This window comes from Telmatherina bonti (genome assembly GCF_933228915.1).
Source record: "Telmatherina bonti genome assembly, chromosome: 24".
In the NCBI taxonomy this organism is placed as follows: domain Eukaryota; kingdom Metazoa; phylum Chordata; class Actinopteri; order Atheriniformes; family Telmatherinidae; genus Telmatherina; species Telmatherina bonti.
In genome coordinates, this window is record NC_136633.1 from 16,410,131 (window position 1) to 16,422,363 (window position 12,233).

Below are 12,233 nucleotides of genomic sequence, written 5' to 3' on the forward strand. Positions count from 1 at the left end.
TAATTTGTGGTATATTAGCAGAACTGCGAACAACAGCTGTGGTCTCCATTGTGTTCTTGGGGGTTTCTGCTGCATCATGGAAAGGACTGGCCCTGCAGCTTACAGTGGAATCTGACAGCAGGGCCTCATTGTATATTTAAAACAGAACATGAAGTACTGTAGGGACTAAATAAAGTAGCGTTGATGACGCTAACTCCAGCAATGAAGCTGATTGACATAGAAAGCATCAAGTAGTGAAAAGACAAGTCAGGGTTACAGCTTACAGGTTTCTTTTCAGATGTGTCCTCAAGGAGGCTTGATGAGATTTACAGCATGCCATAAGCAATGCAAAGTCTTACCACTGGATGTTTGGAATCTTTACATAAAATAGTAAACATAGAAAACATCATGTTACAAGTAACATTTGCATCTTTTTTCTTATATTTTTATGTCTTGCAGCATATCCGAAGGTTTAAACAGAGTTTTGTTTGAATCGTTTATGCAAGCGGTTTCATCGGACAGCAGCAGATTTTCTGAAATTTGCAAATAGATGACTCAGATGTGGCAACAAAAAAAGTATTCTCATTGTTTATCTGAGCAAGAATATTGCATTTGAATGAGTATGTTTCTGCCTTCAAAGGAAACTGCAGAGTTTTGTAGCTTCTTTGTGGATTTCACCGTGTTTCACGCTTAAATTCGGAGCCTTCGGCAAACATCTCCTGTTGGCTTTAAAAGCGGTGCCAGCAGTCATCTGTCAGTGATGCTCCATGGTGAACCAATGCAGGATCCCTCGCTTCAACACATCCACAGAGATGAACTGCACCTATGTCTGCTTCAGCACATTTCACTGTAAGCACATGCTCCAGTGCACTATTGCAGATATATACGTGAATTATTGATGCACCAGTTTTCTGTTGTGGTGCACCTGCAAGAAACAAAATGCAGTAAAAGCTAAATGAAAATGTGTGAAAACGTTGACACAACAGAAAGAACTTCCCTTTAACAGCAGATGAGCGATAATTGAGGTGCATTCCTTTATTTATTTCTCTCCGTTTTTATGGCTATCCATCCTTGAGCCTTTTAGGTTTGTCTGTCTTCGGCTTCTGCGAAAGCACACCCCACCTGATCTTTCAGCGCCAGCCCCTCTGGATAAACTGATCTCAGCTTACCTATTTTGACTGAGCTTGACAGCAGAAGGCTGCAGGTCAAGCTGTGAGTAATAGAGAAGGCCTAATGTTGGACAACATCGATGTTTCTCTCTTGGTATATATAGTGGCCTTTTCCCAGAGCTCTAAGCAGTTGGTTTCTGTGGGAGAAACTGGATCCTGACAGATGAAAGACGTTACAGCTCCTGCAGCCAAACCCCATGTGTTTCCCCCAGTCCATGTGCTGCTTGGACTGATCGACCCTCTTTAGCTTTTCAGTGCATTGATTCACTTACAAAAGCTCCAAGAATCACACTTTTGACCCCAGTAAATTTTAACTTGAAGCACTTTTTCAACAAGTCTCACAAACCTAAAAGTCAAATGTTGGAATTGTTGACCTGTGCGACAACACTCCATCAGACTTTTTCCTCTGGGAAATATCCTTTCTGTGTATTTTATTTCATACCTGGACCATAAATCAGGCAGCTTTAAGCGGTCTGGATAAGCAGTGAAATGGTGCATTTCCACTTGATTATTCAAGGTGTCAGATTGTAGTAAAACAGCAACATTTTTTTCTCAAACTATGGTGTTTTCAGAAACCTGACCAATTAGTTTGGTGTACACCAGGGATGTCCAAAGTCAGTCCTCAAGAGCAACTGTCCTGCAGGTTTTTGATGTATCCCTGTTCCAACACACATGGTTTCTGTTAAATAGATCCATTTGAGTCAGGTGTTTTGAAGCAGGGATACATGGAAAACCTGCAGGATTGTTGCCATCGAGTCCCAGAGTTGAACACTCCTGTTGTATACAAACTGAGTGAAACAGAAAGTACAATCAGTTAAAAGATAAACCAAAAAAGCATTCATGATGGTGGTATGGTGGCTTTGTGGGGATAGCAGTGGCTCTGGAGGACCTGGATTCACGTCCCTGGTGTGTCCATAGAAGTGAACCCCCTTTAGCAAGGCCCATTGTACTCCAGTAAGTCTAAAGATGGGTCAAATGCAGAGTCTTGTTTCCCAGATGTAATTAATAAGGTAAAGTTTATGTAACCCTCTCAAACTGGTTCCCACCTCCTGTAAATCAGTGTCATTTCCACTCCAGCTTCCTTACAAGGACTTTCTATGTTCACAGTTAACTAAACTCCATTCTGGGTTGGATTTAGCTGAATTAATTTCATCTAAACTAAGTAATCTGTATGGCGTGTTTTCTTTGGACCGCTGTGTGTTAAAGACACACGACAGAACGTTTGCCATTTTCCCGTCACGAGGGCTAAATTAGCCCACCTGTCCCTTTCTCTCTTTTAATTTTCTTGCTGAATCTTTGCATGTTCAAAACACTCAGTGTGTTTTCTAGCATGTAGCGAAACTCTATGCAACGTTACGTAGCGTCCCACTTGTAAAAGTTGTATAGTGCAATTTCTCAGCTTCAAGACGCTGCTGGGCTCCAGAAACAGTTTTAAGTTTTAAGGTAAAAAAGTTACGTAATGCGTCTTTAAAATTCAAATTGCTGCAATAATTTACGTGCTAACTTGCACAAGTTGCAGATGCTTTTTTACTGGAATATAAGGACGCTCTGTGTAATACGAAAAGGTACAAGTCCAGAGGAAATGTAAGTGTCTTCGCACATATTTCCAACCAAAATGAGATCTCATTCCTCTGGTCATAAACATACCAGAGTGAAGTTGTTTAATACGGCTCTACGGATGCCAAAGGACACCATCTGGGTATGTCTGGGACACCAGCGAGTCCTGACAAAGCGACATAATATGATACGCCCAAATGAGACCTGATTGAATGAGAAAAATTCTGCCTTAAAAATCTGGTTTTATTGTTTTACTTCTGTACCATTTGGGTGTCTTTTCACTTCAACTTATTTTGTCTTGTAGCGGTGTCTCAGTTGAAGAATGTCCCCCCACCCCACGCTCCACTTAAATATTTCAATAAAATACGATACACATTTCACCTCCAGAAGTCATCTCACAGGAAGTTGTTTGAAGATTTTAAATGGCCATAACTTTGACCTTGTTTAGTTTCCATTTGGATCCAGAAGTGTAATGTCATCCTTTTTATTGATTCGTATAAGGATACACTTATTTCTCTTGGCGTATCTCCAATACAGAGATACAATGTCCTACTCGGGGACTCTTCAGCAGAACTTTGGTGACAACGTATGTCAACAAGACAAAATGACACTTATGACCCATGAACTTCTCACCAAACATCTCCTCATTTCTTGCAGCTGTTTAAGTGTAAAAGGAAGAACATTTTCATTTATCAGGACATGATAACAAGAACTGATTTTGCCTGGTTTTGATGTATTACGTAACTTTTTGACTTTAAACCTCCTTATCCTGGACTTGTTGGATGACACAGTGACATCTATCATGTGCATTTTTGGATCCGCTTCCATCCAGCAGCATTTTGAGACTAAAAAAACTGCACAATACAACTTATTCACCCGGGCCGCTGCCTAACGCTGCAGCAGAGTTTCACTTCACACTAGAAAACACACTGGCTATTTCAACACGCAATGTCACTGATTCAACAAAGAAACGTGAGAAGATTAAATGAGAGAAGGGGACAAAACAAGAGTCTTTGTAAGATTGTCCTTTGCTGGCTGGAGAGAGCTAACAGGTCATGTAGGATGCAAGATGGATGCCGAATTAGCCATTGATAGGATGTGCATGACGGGGAAAATAGCAAAAGTTCTGTAGTGTGTCTTTAAAACCTCTGGTAATAAAACAGCTAATCAATAACATGAAAGATATTTTCGTTATTTAACAAAAACAAAAGTAAAATTTCCACCTAAATTAATTAAAAGTTAAACCAGCTTTCAAATAAACTGGATTCATTGATCATCAGTAAGTGATGATCAGCTATTAACTGGTGTGTTGTCACACTGCCAATCAGGAAAAACATTGATTTCAGAGAGGCACTTGTTGCGGTCTATCACTCTGGGATAAGTGAAGAAGCCCACTGTTCTGCGATGTGAACCTTTGTTAACAAGAAACCATCTAAGACAGATGCCAACGTTCCCAAGAGTGCACATCCTTACAGATTCATCCGAAGTTCAGACCGCACAACGCACAGAGAAACTGCAAAAAACCCAAAAGCTACATCTCAGATTCTACAGGCCTCAGACATCATGTTAACTAGAGAAATCCATCACAAATTAGAGAATGACTAAACAAGCATGGTTTGTTTTTGGTTACCAGGAAAAGGCCATTCTCTCTGAAAAACAACATGGCAGCGCAGCTTAAGTTTGAAATATTTCTTCTCCAGAAAATCTCTGAAACAGTGTTGGAAGAAACCAAAATGTTTGGTCACAATTAGCATCAAATCAGCACAAATAACTATCAAGCATGGTGGCGGAGGCCTGATAATTCAGGCAGCCACATCACCTGGACACCTTGCAGTAACTGAATTAGGGTGTAACAATACACCTGTGCGGGCTGCACGGTGGCGTAGTGGCAGCACTGTGGTCGCTGGTTGGATGGAGCAAGGTTTGGTCAGTGTTCTCCCTGTGTATGCATGGGTTCTCCGGCTTCTTCCCACCATCCAAAGACATGCATGTTAGGTTCATTGGGTAGTCTAAACTGCCCATTGGTGTGATTGTGAGCATGAATGGTTGTTTGTCTCTGTGTGGCCCTGCAATGGACCGGAGTATCCAGGGTATACCCTGCCTTTCGCCCAAAGACTGCTGGGATAGGCTCCAGCTTCCCCGCGACCCTGAATTGGACTAAGCAGTTAGGATAATGAATGAATGAATACATCTGTGCATTGCTACAAATTGATACATATCAATCACATGTCAATATGGAAATAATCCATAAGATGTGTTGAAACAGGATCTTATAACAGGATTACAGCTGCAAACCTGCAACAGAGTGACTGATTTTAAAAAAGAAAATAATCAAGTGTCACAATAGTCCAAAATCCAAACTTCAGCTTGATTTTAGTGCTGTGATAAAACAAAACATCAATGAACTGTTGCAACATTGTCCAGGAATTTGGCTCAAATTCCTCCAAAACAGTCAGAAAAATAAGTTCACCCTGAAGATTTGTGAACTTTTGTTTGTTTGCCATGTTGTTAAAATGGTCCTTCAAGCTGTTAAACTACGGGATATGATTATTTTAAACACACTGTCTCAGTATTTTGGCTTAGTCTTGTCAAATAAATAAAGTTATGTGTGGATATTGGACATAAAGAGACATTCAACCCCTCCACTCCCCCCACTCCTCTTTTTTTTTTTTTGACAGAAAACATGCTTAATTGTGATTGTTCATTCTAATTTGTGTTTATTTTGATGATTTCTTTAGTAGTTTCAGAGGTACAAAATATATACTGATAGTTACTACAGATGTTCTTGAAGGTCATTTGTATATGAACAATTCACACAGGCACTTTAGGTGGCTTAGGGGGTCCTTGAGACTGAAACAAGGAAGTGTTCAGTCAGCCACGTAGTTCACTGCGTACAGCCACCTGTTGAAATGCCTGTTGTTCCTGTGTTTCAGAAATAAAGTGGATGTAACGTTTTTCACGCTCACGCACGCTTGGGAGTTGTTTTGTGTGCAAATATGCGACACATGGCAAAATAAAATGCATTTTTGTTCATCTGAGACGTTATTTGCCTCATTTTTAAACCTGGAAAAGACGAGGAGAGATGCATGCAACCTTCGATCTGGAAACCGTGGGAGTTGCTGTGTGTGTAAAGTGGAATCTGGGTGCTTCATAAAATGAGGTGAGGAAGAATACTTCTTTATTTGTCAGCAGCTTTCCCATCGCAGGACGGTCCTGCCTGGAATAGTTGCACAGAAAAAACACACAGCTGGCTAGATTTTTCAACTGATCCACTTAGTGTTAACTTAAACACAAGAGGATGAAAAAGATATGAAAGCTAAATCTAGAGTTTCTGATCTGCGTTTAATAATCATCACACTCTCTGATCCTTGCAGGACATAAAGCACCAATCTTTTCCCACTGATGAATCAAACGCAGATAAAACCTCTGAGCGGTCCCTCTAATCCGAGCTACAGCTGGTGAAGCTCAAGGTGCCAGGAGGTTTGGCTTAATACGCGAGATGTCTGATGACCCCTGCCCCACTACCCTCAAACTGTCAATCACCCCTGAAAGCAAAGCAGGTTGAAGCGAAGCATCCTTGTCAAATCATGTGAATATCTTTAGAAACACATTGTCAACTCGTTTGATTGATAATATACATTATTATAATGCAAAGATTTGTAATAAACACACTTTACCTGCTTTCTGACATGTGATGAACAAGTTATTTGACATTTAAATAATGCTGAAATTAGAGATTAAATAAAGTATTAACTTGGATTAGTTAAAAAAAAAAAAAAACAAGTTAGAAGAGTTTATACATTTTACTTAAAGTTGTGAAATCCTTCTCCGTGTTATAACAGATTAATCTTTTTCTCATTAACTTGCACACGTTCTGTTTATTTCCTACTTATTACATGTAACTCGAACAAAGTTTTAATTCAGACCTCTATGGAAGCAGCTGAACATTAACCTGGGAATGATCCAAGGAGATTGTTTTAGGACTTCTTGTGTTTTCTTATGGATTTACTTCAGATAGCTGCCATGTTGAAAAGTAAACCTGCCTCCGTTCCCACGGCATGATGCCACCATCACCATGCGAGAGCGTAGGGATGGTACTGTTCATGGACAGTGCCTGAATTACTTTACAAATGCAGCCGTAGACTTTAGTACAACTAGAACTGGAAGGAAAGTGGTCTTTCAGGTTGATTGAGGTACTAATGTGTATATTTACTTTCTTGTACCTTTAGAATCACCAAAGCTCACCTGTGACGGTTTTTCTATAAAACAAATGAGCGTTTTGTGGCGTCACGTTGCACATCTGTGGTTTGTGGAGATCATTTCTATGCATTAACCCTGAAATTCAGCGCATGAAGTTACAAATGCTATTCACCCCGAACATGCTGATCAACCTGCTGCATGGCCACCGCTTCGTTGTCGTGCAGCAGATTGCTCCAGAAGAATCCATCTCAATCATATGTGGCAGGTTTGAGGAATGTGAGGAAGGTTTGTGTGTGTTGAGGAAGAATGTGTCAACACCTGTTGATTCGTTTTATGTTTATTGTGGGCTGATAAATGTGACAGAAACGGGAGGAAATGGACAACTTTTTCTCAGCGTTTGCTTGTGAATATTAACGCACCGTTGGTTTGTAATGGAGCTGCTTATGTCAGCCATGAGCCTTTCAGCATTCAGAACCTATGAGTAACTCCAAACTGTAATATTTGGTGATGGTCTCTCAGGGCTTTGTTAATCCCTTTTATTAATAACATCTCTCTGTTACTGCGCTGACCACCGCATACCGTCATATCATCAGACCAGCACAGGAGACCCGGTCTAAGCTTGTGCTAATCGCTTCGGCATTTTTAATGCAAAGCAGAAATTCAGAACTTCGCCAAAGGGAAGAAGCTTTCTTGGCCTGACATTTGCCTGTTGTCTATCGCTCCCACCGTCACAAGTGTGTTTCCAAACTGAGCCCCTGAGTGCAGGCCTGGTAACCTGACCTCCTCCCTCCCTCAGTCGTCCTCGGTGCACTCAGTTACTGTATGACTCCGCTGCGGGTTCTCATGGCCACGTTGCCCTTTGGAAATTCCCTGGCTGCAATCAATATGACCCGCCGTGCAACACCGGTGTCCACGCGAGACGGTATCGCTGCACAGAAGCTGATGAATTATCACCATCGGCTTTGATGTGCTGGGCACATTGACCATGAGATGTGCTACCTCTGCCAGGGTGATATCGTGTTTTGTTCTCATCAGCAAATCCAGTGGAAAATTATGGGTTATTAATCCCTCGGCTGCAAAACGAAAGCATAAATTTCAGCTCAAACATGCTGCTTCTTGCACAACTGCATGAAATTTAATCAAGAGACAAAACTGGACTCCCATCAGAAACGTCATGGCTTATATCTACTGGCAAAATAAATACAACCTAACTGGAGCAAATTCAATCCAATTAGATTAAGTTAAGATCAGCAGGAATTCACTGTGACCCCCAGAGACGCCGGTCTCCTCCGGCCCTTAATCTTTATAGCTGTCCAATTAGCAACAGCCTTGCACAAAAGCTGCCACAATGCAGATTACTGCCCACTAAGTGACTGTTTGAGGAAGAAAATCCACTGAAGTTCAAAGCATCTGCAGAGTCTTCTGTCCTGCAGGAACGCAGGCTGACAGAATAAAATTACAGAAGGTGTTTGCTGAATCGAGCCAAATTGAATCGCATTAGAATATGTACAGGGTGTGTGATGACGGGGTTGGCAGCTTAGATTTGTGTGGGGTTTTTTTTTTCTTTCTTTTTTTTTTAATAGAAACAGAAATGTCTAAAATGATATCACATCTAGACCTCCACATAGACACACAGGCTTGCAAGCCTCTTTGCATTTGCATTTATACCTCAGAAGGAAAGACATGAATGTTGTGCTGATGCACTATACACACATCTCCTGACACACACGCTCACACACCCTTTCCCAGCCGAGCTCCGGTCTTACCTCTCGCAACGACGCTGTAGCCCAGTGCTGCTGCTGTGCCTCTGCAGTGGCTCCCTTCAGCCTGCCCGCTCTGATCAAACGTTATCCTCAACACGGCAACGCCACACACCCCTTCTCTCTCCTCCGTCACGTCCTCGGCCAGCCTCTCCTACAATCCAGGTGGATGTGATGATGCGTCTCCTGATAGACCGAGAGCTGCTGCTGCTGCTGCTGTGAGTGTGATGATGCCTGTGGCTGGTGACTGTGAATACAAACTGTGTGTGTGTGTGAAGAGGAGGGGGAGAGACAGGACCTGCCATGCAGATATCAGCCCTGTTGCAGTTAAATTTAACACCCCCCCCCCCCCCTCCCCTCTGACACCTCGAGCTGCTGCCCTTCCTCTGACGGTACCATATGGACCCTGACAGAAGACTGAACACTTGGGAGTCTGTGATTATCCCTGAAGAGAGAACAAGCGAGGTGGATGTGAGCAGGGTGAAACGAGTGCAACCTCATGCTGTTGCTGTTTTTGGGACAATTAAATTGAAAGTGGAGCAAAAACTTAAGAATCTGATTCGTGTTGAAAACTCGAGATGTTAAGTTTCAAAATCTGGATCTAACTTGACTAATGTTGTAAACCAACTTTCTTTCGTACACTGCTGACTCAAGTGACATCACCTGGTGCAAGTCATGAAATCCTGCGCTTCCCCTTTAACAAAAACCCTTTAAGTGATTTTTAGGAGAGGGTGGGGTTGCACCAAAAATAGACACCTGATTCTTCAAGTGTCAACTCCTTCGCTGGCTTTAAAAAAAAAAAAACAGCTTCTTTCTGATGCTTGTCACCATGTCAACATGTCTGCAAGTATCACAGCGGTAATATAGAAACGCTGTTCCACCTCAGATGGCATGCAGAGCACAAAAAGATGTCAGAGAGGACTTTATGGATAAATAATTCTGTTTTATATACGTGTTTCGTCAGCGGCTCCTCTCATTGACAAATCTCTTCTCTTCCACTTCTATTTACTCGGGTGTGTGTATGTGTGTGTGTATATGCATCATGGTGGCCTATTCTGAGTTCATCCATTTCTTTTACACACATGACTGGTGATCTGAGTGTGTAAGGAATAAATATCTGATTTCTCTGCCCTCTCATTGCAACCCACAGTTTGATTTATTTTGGCCAGAAAAATAAAGAAAAAACCTGCTTTTAATGTTCCTTCGGCCCACAATGACATGGCTCTGCAGCTCATTTCCCTGCAACAGTTTACATTTAAGGCCAAACTGAGCTAAACGGAAGAGAAATTGTTCCATGGGAAGACAGATATGAGTAAACATTCTCAAAAAACACTTTTTTTTTTAAGCCTACAGTGGAAAAAAAGAAGGTGACTCAGCAGATCTACGCTGTGTGATGCATGAAGTTACGGTGACTGGGAGGTGTGCAAAACAAAGATTTCAAAAAACACATTTCTAAATTCAAAAACAAAATTGCATTTTGAAAACCAATTTGCAATAAAAAAAAAAAAATTCAATTTCAAAAACCAAGTTTAAATTTTACAAAACATATTTAATTTTTTTTTTTAAATCCCTTTTTAGGAAACACTCAGGAAAAAAAAATATGTTTCAAGAAACATTTTTATATCTATAGGAAACCAATATTTATTTTAGAAATAAAATAAAATTTAAATTTTGTGGGTTTTTTTAAATTTCAATTTGTTTTGCACTTCCCAGCCACCGTACAAAATAGGCCTCAGTGTTAAAAATAAAAGAAGTCATAAGCTCTGATATTAGTTAATGTAGGAACTTAAGGTACAAAATTCTCAGATATGGTTTTATTTATTTTCTTTCTTTAAAAACACTGCTCGATCTGATCACCACAAGTCCCTGTCACAGCACAATTTCATGTAAAATAAAGGTTTAAAGGTAAATGTACCATTTTTAAGCGTACTTCATGTAACAGAGAAACACACAATCATTCACTTTTTCTAACACTAATATTTCTACAAGTAAGAAAGTAAAAACAGCTGATGAAAGAGAAATATTTATCCTATTTGCCCTGATTACCACAAGCTGTTGGTCCAAACAGGGGAAGCATGGCCGGTACTGTACATGTATAACTGTAGCTGCGACTGTTTTGTAACCGAGGGATGATTTTATGTAGAAACAAAAACCTTTTGAAAAAATTGATACAACTATGTAATTTATTATACATTTAAATCAAACACTAAAACTGTACAGACTTATAATTTTAACCCAGTGGAAGCAGTTGTTCCCCTTTTTTACTATTAATATATAAAATAAAGAAGAAGAGCTGCTGGAGATGGAACAAAAGCCTCTCTGTGTTCACGGCCTGAACTGATGACCAGCAGGTCGACAAGCATGTTTTAATGATGCAACAAGAACTTGCAGAACTCAGATTCATCAGAGTTCTGTACTCCAAGATGACAAAAGCTGAACCACATTTAGTTCAGATCTTGCAGAATATTTACAAATAAGCTATTTCACTGATCTTCTAAAAGTTTGGAGCCTTTTAAAATAAATCTATGATGTGCTGAGAAGACATGAGAGTACATAAAGACTGACCAAGAAGTCTGCACCCGCTCCTCAGAGCCCGACTGGGTGGCTTTACTGCTATAAGTTACGTTAAATACTCACAAAACACTAATCTGCACAAATGAAAGTTTTTATTTCATTATGAGTTGTTGAAGACTCGTCGTCTCTTTCTATTGGCTCAAACCGAATCTGAATCCCTCCACAGCCTATCAGCACACTTCTATCAAACGTGTCCAACAAAATCGTGCCACTTCTTCTGCAACAGGATCCTCATCATATGAACAGCTGCTGTTTTGTCAAAGGAATAAAGTCACCAAGCTTAACTAACCATCATCTCATAACTTGCATGTGTAAAGTCGGAGTTTATTCTGTTTTCTGTGTCAGAAAAAAATTCCAATTAAAGTCTAAACTTGTTCTCCACCCGTGAGCTAAAGCACAGTTTAAAACATTTAATCAGTCTTTCATCTGTTTCTTCTCATCTAATTATTCGATGTCATTAGTAAAACAATAATAAGTCAACAAAAGTGACACAATGACAGTGATTTAGCTTCATTAATGCATTTTTAAATAAACATTGTCAACAGTCTTATGATTAATCTTCAGAAAACTTTTGTAAATCACACCTAAAAGCTCAAATCTCTCCACCTTTATGTCCACAGTGGTACAAATCCACTTCTCATTAGTCTCTCAGGGAGTCGGACCACCTGTCCCTGCTGTTATATTGACCCCTTTACAGCCTGCCTGCTTACCCTGTTCAAACGCTGCATGTCAGAGCTGCTGTAAATGGCCTTTTTGGGGAGCTTTCAGCAGCACCAGAGAGCTGTTGAGGAACACAAACGCCAGCATGCTTTCAGAAAGAGCCTAAAGCTGATGCTGTTGGTGCATTTGACAGTGATGGGGGTTCGCTTGGGGTTTTTGCATGTGGAATATCGCCCCACATTGCATAATGCACCACTTAGGAGCTCCTGATTTCAGACAAAAGCAAGCCTGCAGTACCAGAAGCCTTGCTTTAAACCAGAGAGGAATTATCAGT

At 40.6% G+C, this 12,233-nt stretch overlaps 1 protein-coding gene across 2 annotated transcripts in view; it reads right to left on the bottom strand.

Annotated features, from left to right (window-relative positions):
* filip1l (filamin A interacting protein 1-like) overlaps positions 1–8,900 on the bottom strand; it is a 78,591-nt gene extending 69,691 nt beyond the window's left edge. Inside the window, exons 1-2 of one of the 2 annotated variants that reach the window (XM_079263879.1) lie at positions 8,672–8,900; positions 339–355 (exon numbers count right to left, since the gene is read on the bottom strand). The gene's annotated coding sequence lies outside the window, so the exon portion shown is untranslated. The remainder of the gene's footprint in view (positions 1–338; positions 356–8,671) is intronic. The other variant, XM_079263878.1, reaches the window with a different exon arrangement.
* Positions 8,901–12,233: the final 3,333 nt, after the last annotated feature.